The sequence below is a fragment of the Ambystoma mexicanum genome, chromosome 10, assembly GCF_040938575.1.
Source record: "Ambystoma mexicanum isolate Mex_15411 chromosome 10, UKY_AmexF1_1, whole genome shotgun sequence".
Taxonomy (NCBI): Eukaryota; Metazoa; Chordata; class Amphibia; order Caudata; family Ambystomatidae; genus Ambystoma; species Ambystoma mexicanum.
The window spans coordinates 1252831896-1252852151 of record NC_090932.1 but is presented as its reverse complement, the minus strand read 5'-3'; positions in this window follow the sequence as shown (position 1 = coordinate 1252852151).

Here is a 20256-nt window from a genome sequence, read left to right as displayed (position 1 = left end):
CCCGGGGGAGGTCTTTTTTGCAGGGACCCATGTGCCCGTTCGATCGAGAATCCTTGAGACAGGTTACCGGCTCCAATTTCTTGCTGTAGCATTGTCTCAATGAACTCCGTAGGGTCCGACCCTCCATCCCTTCCGGAACCCCCAGGACCCGGATGTTGCTGCGGCAGGTTTGCCCGTCCGCATCCTCAGCTCTAGCCTCCAGCCGCGCCACCTTCTGTTCCAGATCCTGCACCTTAGAATTGAGTCCTGTCGTGCTTTCTACATTGTCCTGTAAGGTGGCCTCCGCTGTTGTCACTCTCTCAGTGAGATTGCGGGCATCCTGTCTTATCAATTGTATGTCCGATTCAACCTCATCTGTTTTAGTTTCAAGGGAGGCACATAGTGCTGCGATGGCCTGCAGCACTTGCATGTTCGTGGGGTCTCCTTCCTGAATCAGCTGCTCTCCCGTCACCCCTGTATCATGCTGTGGTTTGGACTTAATCGTTGTGAAAGAATCCATTGTGGCAGTCTTCAATTTGCCCTTGGGGGGTGACATCTCTTGTCACTGTATTTTGTTTCCCCACCTCGTCCTCCTGTTTGTTAGTTGAGAGTTCAGCAGCAATCGTCATGGAATTAAGTATTTATCATGCTATGACAGTTCAGAAGGGCCCAGGGTTTAGCTGGGTGAGGCGAGGCAGTGTCAGTGCCTTGGTGTTTCAGGTCTTACTGCTATAAATCCATGGCGCGCTGGTCTTCCCTCACCCCAACGATGTCCCGAACACCATGAAATGGCTTCTTCAATTCTGTGCCTTGATCTTCGTGGCATCGCTCACACACTGTATGTAGTTGGGAATTAGAGTACCTGCTTCTCGCAGCTCGTGTGCCAGCGTGTTGTTTACCACCCAGCTGGCCCGGCTGCCCCATGATAGGCCCAGCTACAGCCTGTGCCTCGCGAGCTGAACTTCTGGCTCCCCGCCTTTACATTATAGGTGGTTAGTTAGTGCCCCTGTGTGGTTCCATGTCCCAGCCCCAACCATTGACGGGGCGTGCAGATCCCTTTGTCCTGCTGCGTTCAGTCCAAGCCACTCACAACTGGCTTCTTGCCTCTGGGGCCTCATTCGTTCCCTCAGCCACGGGACCCGTTCAATGTGTCTGCAGCCTGCAATGTGGTATGGCTCAGGCTGGCCCGCCCCAGCAAGCCCGCCGTGCCCCGAGGGCCCCGCAACTCGGCAGCTCGGCCAAGCACAGTGCAGGTCCCTCCCCTCGCCGCCGCTTCTCTCACCGCCACAGTTCCTCCACGCAACGTGCATCTCGGGACTCCCGCTGCCACCTCGAGCCGATGCTGGTGTCCTCCGTGTGTCCAGCCGCCGTGCGCGGGTGAAGACTGCTGCTCCCCGAACGGCGGGCCCCCCGCTTGGGTATGGTCTGGGGCTTATTTCGGTCTTGGAGCCGCTGGGACTGTCTTATTTACGTGCCGCCTCCTATGAGGTGCGGCCCGGGCTGCCCTATTCCAGCAAGTCTGCAGGCTCACAGCCCGACAGCCCAGCCCGTTTCAGGACGCAGCGATGGCTCTTCCTCCCGACTTCACAGCCGCTGCCCTCGCCGCGCTGGTATCTTCGCACGGCGGTTAGCTCGGGGGTCGCGTTGCCGCCTACTCCAGCCCACTGCTTCAAGCCAGCATCAGGGGGGGACCGTAACTCCGCTATCCGCCATGCCCGGGGTGGGGATGGTTGTTTCCAGTGCAGCGGGGTCCCCTTGTTTGGGTGTGTTCTTCCTCCTCTGTTCACACGCAAGCTACGGGCGCTGCCATCTTGTTTGCCCCAGGGGCACCACTTCACTCGCCTTAATTGTACTCAACGCTGGTCCGTTTCTCCCCGAGAGCAGCATTGTGAACTGGGAAATGGTTCCCCTTTCAGGCGATGTCCGAATTATATCAAGTAAGCTATCTTGCTTGGGTAATACGGTCCTTAAAGGATCGCGGGCAGTAGCGCTGGCAATTTCCGCCTCTATGCCATGCGCGCTGGCCACGCCCCCCAAGGCCTCGCGTGATGCCGGATCTCCTCACGGGTTGCCTGGAGCTCAGATGAGAGCGTGCGTGTTAGCTGCTCCAGCTCCTGTTCTGACCTTGTACTCTGGGACACCTCAAGTGCACCCAGAGTATCTCTGAGGGACCTGTGTTCTGACCTCAGGGCATCCCTGTGGGCCTGTGACTCTGCAGATATGGCTGTGCACAGAGTCTCCAGTCCAGCCTGTCGGTCCCTGTTGGACGCCAAGATGTCCTCCCTGTGTGAGCGGCACATGGACTCTGTTGCCTGCTGCTGGAGCTCCACCTGCCTTTCAGGGGGGAAAATGGAAGTGGCCACCCTATCCACGGCCTGAGCCACCATCTTACACGATGCCCCCTGTTGTGCTGCAATAGTATACATGGAGTTCTCCCACACAGTATTGCCCGGTGGCACACGGCCACCATGTTGGCAGGCACCACACCTCTTTGGGGCAAGGTGATGTGCACCTTGCTGTGCTGGCACTGCCTGAGGCTGCAGGACTGCATTCCTCCTTTGATCTGCTGGCCCAGAAACAGGAGCAAATATAGTGGAGTGTGACTCTGAATCTGTAACCGCCACAGGTGGACATTCCAACACTGACTGCCCCATAGAGGGGTCTACCCCCAGCGCAGGTGTGTTGGACAGAACAGCATCCCTGCCAGAAACACTCACCTGCGACGGGACATTTGTCTCAATGTCAGATTCAGCACCTGAGGCATAGAGGTCTTTGGAGGTGTACCCAGAGACAACTGTGGACAGGATGGTCTGTAGGACTAATGGATTTTCACCCACCACCACCCCACGTCCTACACTGGTACCTGGTTGGGGCTGTGAGTACTCCTGTATCTACGCCATCTCCTCCTCCTCAACAACATCTAGTGCCTCATCACCTGCACAAACATAAAACAAATGTAATGAAGACAGGCATGAACAGCATAGGCGACACACATAGGCATCACAATCTACACATGGAATACATAAATGACACATGTCACACATGACACTAACTCTGGCATGCATGCACTGTCAATGAAGTGGAAGGGGAGCCTAAAAGCAGACACTGAGGAGTCCAAGATGGAAAAGCAACACATGTGCTGCATGCTGCATAGCAGCTCCATCACACATTAGCCTGTGAGTGGCATGGACAATCCACATACATGACACATGCCAGCACAGAGATGGCATGTAGCATAGCCATGGCAGATTTGACAAGGACACCCAGATGGTAGCAAATCAGTACTGTCCCCCATCCATGTGAGATGGACATCAAGGAAAAGAACATGCAAAAGAGTGTGTCAAAACACGCATGTGTCACACGCTGCAACAAAGGCAGTGTTTACTAATACAGTGATGGCAGGCACATGGATACATCAATGGTTGGTCACTTGGACATGACAGAAGTCAATTGTCATGTTGAACATTCAAACAGGGCCCCGAAGTGATTGTGTGCTGAGCATGTGTAGGTGCACAAAAGTCAATCAGCCTGATGGATGAAATCATTTCCATAATAAGTAAAGAAATGTGGGGCATTGTGGCGTGAAATACATGTCTGAAGTATGGTGAATTTTGTGCAGAACGGCACAAAAATGTGTGTTTATCATGCAAATGATTCCATCAATCAGGCAGAATGAACAGGAAAACAGTATCAGCAATGTTGTGGCATAATGGCAGTTGAAGGGCAAGTGCAGTAATCAGGTGCAAAGTGTAAACTATGGTCAGAAGGGATACTGTGAAACCCAAACCCAAGGGCGGGGGATGGTTTGGAGACACCACATGGGTGACCTATAGCAGTCATGACTACACAGCCTCAGCTGGCACTCTATCAGAACACATCACTCAAGCAACATACACATGGTTTGCACACACATGCATGGCCACTCACCGGACATTGCCTCAAGATCTGGTAGGCCTCCCACGCCTTGGATCTGATCCTCTGTGATGAAGCCTCCAGCATTTGACTCATATTCTGTGAGTACTTCCTCCTCTGGTGGAGACCCACTGCCAGTCACCAGAGTAGAGGCATGATTGGAAGCCAGCTTGTTTTTTGCTCTGTGTTTGAGGTCATTCCACCGTTTTGAGCAATCATCAGCTGTGCGCCTCACGAATCCAAGGGAACTAATCTGGTCCGTGATGCACTGACAGTGGGCCCTGCATTGAGCAGTCATAGTCTTGCACCCTGCAGTCACCAGCATTTCGCGGCCATGGGCCGACACGTAGCCCACAAGTGAGTCTAATTCCACATCATTGAAACTCCGCTTCCTTGATGTGCCGGAGGGGTGAGCCGTGTCTGGGGTACCAGCCTGTTCTGTAAGAGCACGCTTCTTCCTCTTGAGAGGTGGTGTGGACCCTGAAAGGCCTGCGCCACTCTGGTCGGTAGGGGCTGAAGCGCAGGTGGACTGGGCACTGGAAGTACGCAAAGGACAATGATCAAAGGTCTCACTGCAGGCATTGGCTGCTGGGTGCTGTTGCCAGGGCCAACCTTGGTGTGATGGTCTGGGACCAACACTGTCCGGCTGGGTGACTCAGAGCTGGGGTGGATTGAGCTGCAAATGCCCCTGCAGCCTCCTTACCCTGGCTACTTGGGGCAGCAGATGACATTTCTGCCCGAGATCCACGTGGCCTGGTGACAGCAACTTTCACCGCCACACGTGGCTTTGACTTCGTGACACGGAACTCGGCCTATGAGTCATCCCGTGCCAGTTCGGGGAACAATATGGGCCAGGTTAACAGGGCCTGATCTGGGATTGTGTCAGCTGCATCTCCCCCACCCATTGGGGAGGGGGGCATAGGTGTCCCTGATTTATCCTCCACACACTGGCCTCTTGGGCCACCCTGCACATCCTGGCCACGTCCCCTACCGCAGACACCTCTTGGAGGTCGGCCACCTTTGCCTCCATTACCACTTGGTCTCCTCCCAACCATGGAACTGATGTTATTGTGCGAATGGGAGGTGCAGTAAACAATTGTCCTGGGCAATTGGGGTGAAAGGGGCAGGGTACTAGATGGAATACGTACCCCTGTTCTCTAGCAAGGCTGTCTGTGACCCCTGGGGGAAGATGACGGGTCACGCAACGCTCAGGCACCCCGAAAACAAAATGTAATGTGCACGCGACCCCTGGTAGCCCACGTGCGTGGAATAAAGGACCCGCACTATACTGTGGCACCCAGAAACAGAAAAAAAAGCATACGCGTGGTACACGCAGGCTACAATGACCTCTGAATGGGTACGCGACACACGGGGGCAACCATAGTTGAAAAATATGTGCGTGACTCACCGTCTGCCTGGAAAAAGAACATGAAAAAGACGCACGTGGGTGCGTTGGCAACACCCCCGCCAAAAGAAGAATTGAACGTTGTCTCAGTAAACAAGGAGTACGAACTGCAACCATTGTGAAGTAATTGTGTGTGAACCGACAAAAAGTACAAGAATCACCCGCTCGCTCTCCACAAAAAGCATGTACAAGAAAAAGGCGTCCTATGTGTACCTTGTAACCCTGCTCACACGTGCCACATCACTTATGCGCTTACGCGCTAAGGGCCTTTCCTCCAATTACACGCAGTGACACCCGGACGTGCAGTTTTTGCACGTGTGGAATCACTATGCACCCGTGTGGAGGTAAACACCTGTGCGTGTTACATCACATACGTGCTTACGCGCTAAGGGCCTTTCCTCCAATTACACGCAGATGTGCTGCATTTTCACATGCCAAATCACTCCGTATCAAGGTGACCACGCAACAACATACGGAAGACCACGCATCTGCCCAGAAGGCCATTTTCCTGCCCCCCAGAGCCCCGAGCCGGCACCCACCAGCCATCTGCTGCTGCCTGCCCACCTGCTGGCCATGTGCCCTGCTATTTCGTGCCTGCACGTCAGCCATCTGCAGGGATCCAGTTGCTGTGACCACCCCTGCTGGATCAGAAGACTCCTGACTGAAGTTCCATCGCTCCGCTGCCCAGCACCACGACCCAGTTGCCCACCCACACCTGCCTCGGGGGTTGCCATGTCGGGGGAAAGAACATCAGAGACCATTGGCAACCCCCAGCCAGAGAGGCAGAGGGCTACCAGCTTCAGTGCCGCAGAAGTTGGTATCCTGGTGGAGCAATTCCTGGTGCATTATGATGCCCTCTTCGGAAAACCACGCGCTGACAATGAAGGACGGAAGAGGATCTGGAAGGACATTGTGGCTGCCATTAACATGGAGGGGGTGGCAGCCTGCGACATAGCACACGTCCAGAAACGCTGGGAGGACTTCAGGTCCAGGACCCTCAGGAAGGCCTGGCGCCTCTTGGAGGCAGCGCATGCAGAGGGGTGCCGGGTCTACCTTACCGACAACAAGATGAGGGTCCTGGAACGTATACACCCAGTGCTCCACCTCCAGGTCCTTCAGAGGCAGACCCATCTGGAGTCGAGCAGTAAGTGTCCATGTTTATGATTGGACGCATTGCATGTTGAGGTGTGCCAGGAGTGTGCAGCTTGGACATATGTCTGGAAAGGCCCATGTATGGATGTGTATGTGCAGGGACATGAGCCTGCCGCATGTGAGTGCAGTCATGTGTGAGGCACATCAATGGTGTATGTGTTCAAATGCATGATGGCCAAATGGATGTGGGGATTCACACATGTTAGCATTCTTTGTATATACAATGGCATGGTTGGGGTGTGACACATGGATGCTGGTTCCACCTTCCAGTACGAGCACGGTGTACATGTGCGTGTGTGTGTATTTGACATATGTGCAACTGTGATACACCATGGATGCATGTGACACCGACATGTAGGAGGCTGATTGGCAGATGTGACTTAGTTGCCGATTAATGCACTGTGACAGGTGGTGGAGATGTACAGATGCATGTATGTCTGGTGGCATGTGTGCATGTGTTCGGCACTCCCCGTGTTGCATGTGACATCAGGCTAACCTTCGGATGTTCATGATGTTGTATGTGTATGGATGCTGCTTCCTGCTGCAACATTCCTGTTAATTTGCACATGTGTGTGGGTTCAAATGATATGTGTGTTGGGGAGTGTAATGCCATCTGTGAAGTTTGACACTGCCACTCAAATGTCATGTGTGTATCAGACCATTGTACAGTGCCCTGATGCCTGTGTTCTGTCTCTCCCTGTCTGCAGTGTCAACTGATGAAGAGGGCAGAGACGGTGCTGTGGAGCACAGCGGCAGGGATCCCACCGCCAGCTGGAGACGCAACCCAGGTTGTCATCTCTTCCAGTTGCTGTGACCACCCCTGCTGGATCAGAAGACTCCTGACTGAAGTTCCATCGCTCCGCTGCCCAGCACCACGACCCAGTTGCCCACCCACACCTGCCTCGGGGGTTGCCATGTCGGGGGAAAGAACATCAGAGACCATTGGCAACCCCCAGCCAGAGAGGCAGAGGGCTACCAGCTTCAGTGCCGCAGAAGTTGGTAACCTGGTGGAGCAATTCCTGGTGCATTATGATGCCCTCTTCGGAAAACCACGCGCTGACAATGAAGGACGGAAGAGGATCTGGAAGGACATTGTGGCTGCCATTAACATGGAGGGGGTGGCAGCCTGCGACATAGCACACGTCCAGAAATGCTGGGAGGACTTCAGGTCCAGGACCCTCAGGAAGGCCTGGCGCCTCTTGGAGGCAGCGCATGCAGAGGGGTGCCGGGTCTACCTTACCGACAACAAGATGAGGGTCCTGGAACGTATACACCCAGTGCTCCACCTCCAGGTCCTTCAGAGGCAGACCCATCTGGAGTCGAGCAGTAAGTGTCCATGTTTATGATTGGACGCAGTGCATGTTGAGGTGTGCCAGGAGTGTGCAGCTTGGACATATGTCTGGAAAGGCCCATGTATGGATGTGTATGTGCAGGGACATGAGCCTGCCGCATGTGAGTGCAGTCATGTGTGAGGCACATCAATGGTGTATGTGTTCAAATGCATGATGGCCAAATGGATGTGGGGATTCACACATGTTAGCATTCTTTGTATATACAATGGCATGGTTGGGGTGTGACACATGGATGCTGGTTCCACCTTCCTGTACGAGCACGGTGTACATGTGCGTGTGTGTGTATTTGACATATGTGCAACTGTGATACACCATGGATGCATGTGACACCGACATGTAGGAGGCTGATTGGCAGATGTGACTTAGTTGCCGATTAATGCACTGTGACAGGTGGTGGAGATGTATAGATGCATGTATGTCTGGTGGCATGTGTGCATGTGTTCGGCACTCCCCGTGTTGCATGTGACATCAGGCTAACCTTCGGATGTTCATGATGTTGTATGTGTATGGATGCTGCTTCCTGCTGCAACATTCCTGTTAATTTGCACATGTGTGTGGGTTCAAATGATATGTGTGTTGGGGAGTGTAATGCCATCTGTGAAGTTTGACACTGCCACTCAAATGTCATGTGTGTATCAGACCATTGTACAGTGCCCTGATGCCTGTGTTCTGTCTCTCCCTGTCTGCAGTGTCAACTGATGAAGAGGGCAGAGACGGTGCTGTGGAGCACAGCGGCAGGGATCCCACCGCCAGCTGGAGACGCAACCCAGGTTGTCATCTCTTCGGGGAGAGAGGAGTCTGGTGCTGCGTTTGCGGCCGCAGATTCCGAGGGAAGGTCCAAGAGGCGGAGGTCGGAGGTGGACTCCTCGGCAGCAGAAGGCACAGCTGAGCCCCCACAGGGGGCTATGAAGGTAGATGGCACAGAGTCATCCAGGCTGGTGGGGGTTCGGTTGAGGAGGAGGCCGTGGAAGGCCCATGCACGGGGCCTGCAGGGGGAGATTCCACTGGTGCTAGTGGTGCAGTCCAGGGGCAGGGACAGGAGGCAGCACGGGCCGCCGCAGAGGTGTCTGTGTGTAATCCTGTCCCCGATCCTGTGACTGCATCATCCCGCACCAGCAGGGATGCCTTCGTCCAGACCCGTTCTCAGGGAGGGGATGCGCGAACAACCGGGACCGGGTTGAGCTTGTCCTAGCTGGGGTGGTGTTGTGTCAATGTGGTATTCGGGATGACGTGCAGACTTCTCGTGAGGAGAATGCACGTCATTTCTAATACCTCATTGACTGCGTCGACCTACTAGGATGGGTCACCGGCGCTGGGTTCCTCTGTGTGCTGGATCACCAACCAAACCCCTCCTCAACTAAACCCCCTATGCGGCAGTCGTCCTCCGTGCCATCTTCCTGCCCAAGTATCACCTGGGCACCCTGTGGAGCTGCCCCTGAACCAACGGCCAGGCTGGTGGAGGACACATCCCTGCAACAGTCGGGAGTTGGAGGTCCATCCCAACAACTGGACCCCAGCAGGAGGAGGACATGCAGGCATCGACAGGCAGGGCTCATGCACGGCAGCAGCAGGCTAAAAGTGGGAGCGATGATGGCTCGGGCCATCAACATCACAGGGGCAGGAATCGGCCAGAGGGCAGGAGGACCCTGGATTGGGAGTGTCTTCCGTTTGGCAGCGGTTGGGCCAGCGGATAGATGCGGAGCGGCGGAGCGGCGGCGGGTGGAGGAGGCACGGCTCACTATGGTCAGGGCGGAGAACTCCATGTGCAGGGTGTTGAGGCGGTCTGAGTGCCTCGAGGCAACTCGCAGGGAGTTGGAGGTCGCCATGACTGCATCCCTGCGAGACATCGAGGCCAGGGAAGAGGCCCGCCTTCGGGACGTTGAAAAGGAGTTTGATGATGCCCTGGCCCGGAACATTAAAGAGTGAGCCATAGGACATGCCCGCCGCCTTTGTACATAGTTCTTTAGTGTTAGGTTTCCTTTGTTTTTTGTTTATTTTGGAGTTCATGGACTTTGATCCACTTTATGTACATAGTTATTTTACAGGATTTCTGGTAGGTTTCCTTTGGTTTGGGCATCATGGACCCTTCGGACTTGCAGTGTATATAGTTCCAGACTTGTACATAGTTTAGTTATTTTAACATCCCATGGATCAATGTTTTTTTTTCATGCACTTTATTTGGATATTGGAAATGGACCATTTCCCTTTTTTTCCTCTTGTGGATTTTTGTTTAACATTGGATTTTAATTTTTTTGTTATTTCCTTATCTCTTAATTTACAAGTTTGTTTTTCAAAATGTTTTTTCATTACGTATTTTAATACATATCATCTATCTTCATTATTGATGTGGTCTACTCTCATTGGTTTTGTGCATGTCTCTATGAGCATTGCCTCAGTCATATGTTGCCACTGTTTGGCTCTGTTGTTCATTTATGCATGGCTATGGTGGCTCTTTTGAGACTCTCATGGCATGGGTAATTTGGGAGTGGGTGTAGTGGATGGTTGCGTGCTTGTACTGGGGCAAGGGGGATTTGTGTTGGCATTAGGCCCATGGGTCTGTTTTGTTAGACATGGTGTTAGGTGGACCACGTCTCGGGGCCTGCTGGCAGGTGCACGTCAATGGTGGGTAGGTCAACTGGGGGACATGAGTCAGGGCCTGCTGGCAGGTGCCCGTCACGGGTGGGTGGAGGACATGTGTTGGGGCTCACACGTGCATAGTGCCATGTGGGCTGCCTGCAGGGCATGGTCAGGGGTGTAGGATAGTCCCCTGTGGTGTGGGCTGCCTGCAGGGCATGGGGAGGGGGGAAAGGGCACACCCGGGAGGGCCCACACTGCCAAATCATGTGTGAAACTCCAGGCGCACCCCCGAAATACACGTACCTCGCTCGCGCCAGGCCGATCGCGTGTGAAACTCCACGAGCACCCAGAAATACACGTAACCCGCTCGCAACAGGCCTATCGCGTGCGAAACTCCCCACGCACCCCCGAAATACACATACCCTGCTCGCACCAGGCCTATCGCGTGTGAAACTCCACGCACACCCCCAAAATACATGTACCCCACTCGCGCCAGGCCTATCGCGTGTGAAACTCCATGCGCACCCCCGAAATACACGTACACCGCTCACGCCAGGCCTATCGCGTGTGAAATGCCCCACACATCCCCGAAATACACGTACCCCGCTCGCGCCAGGCCTATCGCATGTGAAACTCCACGCGCACCCCCAAAATACACGTACCCCGCTTGCATCAGGCCTATCGCGTGTGAAACTCGACGTGCACCCCGAAATACATGTACCCCGCTCGCACTAGGCCTATCGTGTGTGAAACTCCCCGCGCACCCCCAAAATACACGTACCCCGCTCACGCCAGGCCTATCGTATGTGAAAGTCCCTGTGCACCCCCGAAATACACGGACCCCGCTCGCGCCTGGCCTATCGCGTGTCAAACTCCACACGCACCACCGAAATATGCGCAGGGAGCCCATCCACCCTGGGCATGCCCCACAGGCAGCCCACACCACAGGGGAGACTTTTTCCACACACTTTACCTGGCGCGAGTGGGGTACATGTATTCCGAGGGGTGCGCAGGGATTTTTACACGCAATTTTGCTGCGCGAGCGGAATACCCGTATTCCGAGGGGGTGCGCGAGGACATTTTCACACGTTTTGGCAGCCGTGAGCAGAGTACACATAGTATTTTCACAAGATTACAGTGTAGCGGTCGTGTAAGCTGGTCCAGGGTTACCGGGGCCCTTTGCGCCATATTGGGGATTTCGATGCCTTTTCCTTGCGCAAGGGGCATTCTTGGGGGGCGTAACTGGTGCTGTGGGATGTTCGCTGCACAAGGGCTCAAAATGGCTTGGGAAATCCATGAATACGCGGTGCGCCAGAAAGCTGTTTAGCGCACACGGCTGGCGCACGCTGGCGCACGCTCCCTCTCTGCGCTGCTCGAGTGCGCTGTTTCTGCGCTGAAATCTATGAATTACCCAGAAAATGTGTTTATAGAAGGATTTAAAGAAACACAAATGGTACAATTTGTAAAAAGAAATGCAGAATATTTAAATTAATGTGCATTAATAATTGCTTAAATATTGTATCGTATTTTAAGAATATGTGAAAAACCACCTAAAATGAATGCTAAAATATATATTGGAGAATATTAGATGGTTTTTGAAAATAAATACATACAATACAGTGTAACATTTAGGGCCGATTCATGAAAGTATTTACGCGGTAAATCGTGACTTTGCATGCCAAACTGCGTGCAAAATCTTGTTTGTCGATTCATGCAATCGATTGCGCAGCACTTTTTTGTACTTTGCAGCAACTTTGTGCAGGCTTGGCACATCTCTGCGAGCAGCCGAGTGCCTTGCGCAAGACACCATGCAGAGCATAGGTGTGGGTAGCGCAGAGGGCAGGGAAGGGGGCGAAAACTCAGAAAAGGAGGAAGAACAAGGGAAAATGTGTGCATTATGAGGGACAGACCACAGGCAGTCCATCTTACGCCCACTTTTGCGCTGAATGATACATATTCATGGATCCAACCATACAACCTCTTGGCAACGAATGGATGCGCAAAGCTCTCATTCTATCCCCCACCCGAAGGCAGGCGTACAAATACTTGCACATAGGATTCACTGCGCAGAGGTAAGATCGGGTGTAAGATTTAGGGGTGTGTGTACACAGCCGGGGTACCGATCTAACTTGGGGGTGCGTGTAAGCAGTGTAGTGGGGTGCAGGGACGGTTTATAGGAGTTTTACCTGAGTTACGATAAATCAAACGCATGTTGTCGGGGTGCCGGTAACAGTTGCGTGGGACCCCACGCAGGGTCCCCGAGATGCATGCCTGTTTTGAGGGTGAATGTATTTGCACCCGGGGAGCATGCAAAGGTTGCTGTTTCTGCCTGTATTTGCTTTGAATGGGGGGCATGTCAGGGGCATTCCAGTCACGACTTGCGCATACGGTTACTTTACGAAAACAATTCCATGGGTATGCGGAGCACATAAAAATGTCTGTGCACAGGCTCACGCAGACTCATTCTCGGCGCGCAGGCTTTGCAGCATCTCTGAGCACTTTTCCATGAATTGGGCCATTAGTTGATAAGAACCATATACATGAGCTGTGCACACTTAGCGTTGTGAACGTTCAAGAAAAAGAATCTTTACATTGTTTCTAATTGTGAGTAGAGTTGTGAGCCGAGATGCAGTCTGTGCAGTCTGTCTGAACTGTGTCTTTCTTCGATTTCCCTGCTTATTGCTGCCTGGAGGAGGAGCCAGTCCTTAAAGCCCATGTTAGACAGCAAAGCGGAACAGAGTTGTGAGCCGAGTTGCAATCTGTACAGTCTGTGCTGTGGTGCTGCGACCGCGGCTTGTGAGGCTGTCCTGACCTGTACCCATGAAGCTCATGCCTCTTGGGCCTTTGGAACTTAAGGGAAGCGTTTTGTCCGAGCTGCATCTAGCTGTGGGGTGAAATAGCCCTAAAATGCCATAACTACAGGCCGGAATCAGAGGGTGCGATATGCCCTTCAGCAAAAGGCCTGCGCTCAAATACATGCGAAATGAGGCCCTTGCCCATGCACGAAGGAGCAAATTTAGGCATCTAAGCCTGGGGATGTCTGAAAATATTACCAACAATCACAGCACATTTCGATCCAGAAAAAAAGTGACATATGAAGAAAATGCAGCTTTGAAAATCTTAGCAGGCAATAAAACAATAGTCATTAAGTCTGCTGATAAAGGTGGATGAAAAGAAATAATGGATAGAGCACATTATGAAAGCATGGTATTTGCTCTTATCAACAACGAAAGCCATTATTTAAAGATTCGCAAAGATCCTACAGATGAACTTATGAAAATCTTACAAGATCTCTGTACAAATGCGATAGAATCTGGTTTCCTCAACACAGAGGGGGCATGTTTCCTCACGCCCAGGGAATGCCATTTACCAACAATATACGCACTACCTAAAGTGCACAAAAACTGTCTGGACCCACCAGAGAGACCAATTGTCTCGCTATACGGGTCCATTTTGGAACCCTGCGGTAAATATATCGAAAAGGTCATACATGTGTTGGCAGAGGATTCTCCATCATTCCTTAAGGACACTATGGCCACTATAAATTACTACGAAGGACTGCCTTTTGAGGGTGACACAAGTCTATTGGTCGCTTTAGATATTACTGCTTTATATACCAATAGTCCACAGGAGGAAGCGCTGCTCTGCATTGAAAGCAAGTTAAACAATCGCCCAATGCCACATGATATCCCGCCAGAATTTGTACTGAATCTGTTTAACATCGCCCTCTGTAATAATCTTTCAATTTCTCCATAACATCTACAAACAGAAGCAGGTTACTGCCATGGGGGCAGCTTTTGCCCCAGACTAGACAACAGCTACATGACAGACTTTGAAGAGAAGTACATCTACAATAACAATCCATTTGGCAGTCATGTCCACAATTGGAAGCGTTATATAGATGACATTTTATTCATTTGGAAGGGAGAACATCTAAAATCATGCACTGATTGGCTCAACCAATGTAATACTAATCTTACATTTACAGAGCATGTAGACAATAGGCAATTGGCTTTTTTGGATTTAACAATCTCCCACTAGGCAGGTGGCATATATACGTCCTTATACCGCAAGCCAATGGACCGGAACACCTTATTGGCATATGCTAGTCAACATCCGCATTCTCAGAAGGATAACTTGTCCTATGGGCAATTTCTGCGACTAAGCCACAATTGTGCCAACACTGCTGATTTCTAACAAAATGCCAATGCATTAGGTGACAGACTTGTTGAATGAGGCTACCATCGGAAGCTTGTGAACAAATCTGCAAAAAGATCTTGGTGGACACCAAGGGAATATCTACTTTGTCTCAAGGAGAAGAAAACAAATTTCGATAGAATTGTATGCGTGACAACTTTCTCCCCAAGTGGTGCAGGTAAAAAAACTTATAAAAACCACTGGAATCTTGTAACAAGTACTGGCTGTACAAGGGGTTTTCCTTTGTTTGCCCTGAAAAGGGCCCAAAATATTCTAGATTGCCTTGTGCATTCTAGACTGGAACAACCGTTAACGAAGTTTGTACAAAACAGCCTAAGAACGGCATGGAGCCATGAGAACAACATATTTTTAGGCACTAGGCATGCAGGCAATGTAGTCTATGTCACTTAACATCTAGGACAACTTTCAACCAAGGTAATTTCAAGTGGTAATTAAGACAATTCACCAACTGCCAATCTTGTAATGTCATTTATGTTATCAGATGTCCATATGACCTTTTTGTACATAGGGATGACAACGATAAATATTACTACATGCTTCAATGAACATAGATCTTGGATCAGGACTAAAAATGTTGCAGCCCCTTTGGTGCAACAGGTTTTAGCCGCTCACCATACAGAAGAAGAGATATACTGGACTGTGATAGACCAATTGAAATCAGACACAAGGCAATATTCCATGCAACATCGCTTGCTAAAATTAGAACAAAATTGGATACATTGCTTAAGAACACATGAAAGGTCTGAATGAGGATATACAGTGGCCTATATTATTACAATGTTGAGTAACCAAACACCTATTGTGATACCATCATGCAACCTGAGTGGCAGTGATATTGCGGGAACGGGAGAAATAGAATTACCCCCTCTAGACATTATTTTGTATCAGTGCACTCTGCCTTCACAAGCTAAGCAGGATATGCAGTGCAATCCAGAATGGTGGAAAACTCATGTGGGTCAACAGGCATGTTTTTGCCAATAAGGTTACTGGCAACAATGGTGATATTTTTCTATTACAACTTGTAAAAGGTTGACGTAGTTGGCAACTTTTCCTCCAATTATTATTTTCTCCCTTTTTTTCCTTCCTCTTTCAACAGGAAGACAGAGGTTTGCACAGCGCAATCCAATATGGCGATAGTTTTTCCACACTTTGTACATGCACAGGAAATGGCGGGATCAGGTGACCGAATTAGGTCATCTGGTAGCGACAACAATGCGGAACGAGGGCACTCTGCATCAAACTCATAAATATCTGCCTGTTTACAAACTAGACAGATGCTGTTCCTCGCGAAGGACTGTTCCATTGTCAGTGAATGCAGACGCTGCACAACGGGATGGTTGAGCACTGATTCTACAAGGCGTTGACACATTAAGGTAAGCAGTAATTTGAATCCATGGAAGCAACGTCTCATGGGTGTTTTCCTAAATGTCCGGTGAAAGTGATGTCTCTGTACGATTTGCCTTCTGGTTTCTGATGAGACCGTTTTTCGTTTGCATGCACAGTACATTGAGGACAAGCTTGGACTTATGTGTGGATTATCCGCTCCCCTTCATTATGCGAGACGGGAACCTTGCAACGCCGGATGTGTTTTTTGGAACCAGCAACCGGTTTGCTGATCCCAAAAGGCATTAGTAGGGTAGTGTGCCAATATAATTTTAACTAGGACGTGACAACAACACAGGGCCTCATTCTGACTTGGCGGTAAGGGATAACGGTCACTGGTAAGGAGACTGGTGCCGTTAAACCCTTACCGCCCAATTCTGAGGTCCCTTAGGGGGAGCCGCAAAGAACGTGTGGTCTGACCACACGTCCTTTATGGGTCCCGCTAAGGGACCAGGGCGCGAATTACAGACCTGCTATTCGTGGGCCCGTAATTAGCGCCTTCCCCATTCCCATTGAGCCCTATAAGGGCTCAGTTAATTGTAATTTTGTACTTTGACCAAATCATTGCCTTCCAAAGCCATTGTCATTTTCAATTAAATTAAAGACATGCTCTTCAAAATATGTGCAGGAATGCCACCGAGGAACTGTAAGTTTGTTCATTATGAGCACATCACAGAGAATCTATTAAGCAAGCAGAATCTACAAAGAAAGGTGGAACTACAACAGCATTGCAATTGGGTCTTCAAAATCAACACTTTAAGTATTCAAATGAATAGCTAAAGCCTTTACATATATGATGTTGCCTTCTATAATCACCTTTTGCAGGAAAGTACTGTTGCAAGGGTTTACATGTTTAGATTGTGTGCATTTGCTAAAGTTGGATCAAATGTAAAATGCTGGGAAAAGAAAACACTTAAGTTTCAATTCCTATCAATGAACCCCAGGTGTGAAACCAGACTCCCAAGCTGTGTTGCCATGGGAATGATCTGAAGGATTCTGTGGAGCCTCAAGTTTTATAACCAAAAGCACTCAGGCCGTTGTAAACATAGTAATTAGCCTTTGAAGTTGTAGGCTAACCTGACCAAAGGGTACCTCTTGACATTAGAGCTAGGAACCAGATCTCTGCATACAGAGGGGGAAGAGTGAAGGCAGAGCTTCACACCGATTGCACACAATAGGAGATATGCATTTTTTGGAATAACTTGGGAACAATTAATTGCACATATTGCATGTTCGGTTTCATGAAAAGCTGTGAGTGAGCTGCTTCTGGTGGGTCCAAAACGATTTTGGTGACACCAACCGATCAAAAGTTGTAAAACAAAAATTAATTGTGTTCTCTGCATAAATATGACAATAATACAATTTGAGAAACGGTGTAACAGGTGATTGGTATTCCGTCCACAGAATGCCATATTTTTCAGCAATGTAGTTTGGGCATAAACAAGAAAATACTGTAGCTTCGCCCAATAAGAAGCACAGTCATCAAACAAAGTTTATGCAATTCACACAAAAATGTAATGTCTGAATATGCTGGCATCTGTGGAATAATCTGGTGAGAAAGGGTATTCATCAAAATGTGAAATTACCAGGTACAGAAGCCATATACCACCCCCTGCCTCTGTCATATGATTGATGGGGTATCCTCCTCTGTCTGCTCAAATCACTCCCATATTCTCTGAACCTACCGGCTTGCAGAGAGGGAGGGAACCTTTGACCACTGCCCTATCAGTTGTGCGAGCAAAATTACACATCAGTGATGTAATTTGGCTTATAAATAGCTTACTCCTCGTCAACTGGAGATTCTCGCTACAAACTCTGAGCTGTGCCGCTGACTGAAGATCTGGAGCTCACCTTGCAGAACTGTGAGCCTAGTCTGGGAGTGAAACAGGGAGCTGGAGTAACTGCTTGGGAGGATAGAGTGAGGCCTTGATTAACCCCTTTGATGGTCCCTGCAGTGGAGCCCTGGCGCCATTGATGACTATAGAGTCCTTTCTTCTGTAAGTATAGATCTCCACAGTGATAGATTAAACATGTCCTATCTATTTAAGCACTAACCTTGAATGTCCCCATAAGGAAAGATCCTCTATTCTATCTGTTTGTGAAATATAGTCATTTTTCTATTGTAAAGTATTTTATTTGTTTGTGCATTTTGGTAACTCTCCCATTGACAAATACTGGGTTCCTCTGTGCATTTAAGTCATCTTTCCTATGGAACCAAATCATCCCTTGTGTATCTTTTGATGATTATAGTTCTCTTTCCCCTGAAAAATCCTTTGGTTGTTTGCATAGTTAAGAAAGTTATTTCCCTAGTAGTTTGCTTAGTAAATCAATTAATTCTACCATTGAAATTCACAGAGCAAGTTTTTTGCTATTCGAAATCAACCATCTTGTGCCCAGTGTTGTTATTTAATCATTATAGTCATTAAAGTGTTGTCACGACCCTCACCCAAAACCCCCTATGGCAAACCCATTCGCCAGGTGGAGCCAGGACTCGGGCCTCTAGAGCCTGGCATCCTCTTCAAAACCCCTCATGGGGCCAGTCCTGGGGCCTATGGCACCAGGCTCGTACACCATGAATAACAATGTGCTTGGGAACTACTTTATTGTATTGTCAGCCAACATGGAGGCATCCACATATCTTGGTTCCCTAAGAACCAAGCTATGCGGTCTAGTGTTTTGGGTGGGTCAGGCCTGGAACTACTTTCCCCTGGTACTACTTTACCTGGGCTATATAAACCACACCCTGACTGCAGAACATGCTTTGTGTTACTTTGCAGCTTGCAACGTGACGCTTACCGTGTCCAGCTATTCCCTCGAACCTCGGAGAAGCAGAACCTGCAAGGAGACAAAAGGAACATCATTAGCAGCAGCATCTTACCTGCAGTCTTCATCTTTAAAGAAAGAGGAAGATAGAGGCAACATTAAAGAAAGCTGTAAAGACATTTACAAATTACGAACTGGTCAAAAGGCTTGGCTGGTCGCCTCTCGGCTGGCACCACTCCAGACATTCCACTCATGCTGAAGAAAACCGCGACCTACAAGGAAGGAAAACACAGGTTAGCAAAGGCAAGACTTTGCAGCGCTGCGCATAGCACTTACTTACCGCATCATAGTGCTCTTAATGCGCCATCATTTACCAGCAGGGCTCAACCAAGCCAGTTCGCCGCGGTGAAGCTCCGCATAACTAAGGGAGAAAAAAGAGACATTTTAAACAAAGAAAGGCATGCAGGATAGCAACAAAACTAAAGAACAGCAATAAGACCTACCTGAACAATATCAAACGGGCCGGCGTCAATGAAGTAACTGGACCACACTCGCCCATGAAAGACAACGCGCCCCTGAAAAGAAGGCAGGACGGAGAGCATGCCTAATTCTACCACAAGGCAGAACCTTCCCAGCAGACCACATCAGGGCAAAGCTGAGAAGCATACCAGCGAGTAACCCGGCTGGGTGGCATCCCTGTGGATAGTAGGTGAGCGCTAACAAGTGTGCCCCAAAAGAATTATTCCCATTATGAACTCAAACCGAATTTGTCCATGTGTTAAATTGTGGGTTTAGAAACAAATCCCCATTTGCATCTGTGATAATAAAGACAAAAGGCCTCATTACGACTTTGGAGGCAGCCATGCCCTTAACAAGGGCATGGCTGCCTCCAAAACCGTGTCTGGGTTCCCTGAATGGGGAATTACCGGGCCATTCCGAGTTTGAAGGGCTTGGTAGTTCCTCCTTCAGGGAACCCAGGCCCGGACCTTCCCCATTCCCATTTGAGCCCCCATATGGCTCAATGGGAATGAGTGCGGGAGCTAACAACGGGCCGATTACGACCGGCCCGTTGTTAGACGTCCACATCGGGTCCCGCGAGGGAACCTCGTAATAGTGCAGAATGCATTTAACGGCGCCGGCACCATTACCGGCGCCATTAAACGCATTCCGCAACTGTTGCAATGTGGCCCAAACTGTTGTTCCCACTGTGAGAATCTCTTTGCCCCAAAACATACCTGTGAGTTGCCCCTGTCATTTCCCTAAAAAACTTGGTTCCCATGTGCCTTTCTCATTGTCAACAGTGTGTGTGTCATTTCCAGCTCCAGCTAAAGTTAGGGGGATTTCTAATTTCGTTTTCCTAATATTTCTTTTCATCCTTTAAACTGTGATTTTCCTAGAGCATTCCCCTTCTTCTATCAGATTCTGAGCTCGGATTTATTTTTACCTTTCTTTCATTTTTCATGGTTTTGAGTTTACCCGTCAAATTCAATGTGATTTCAGTTTTCGTTTTTCTAA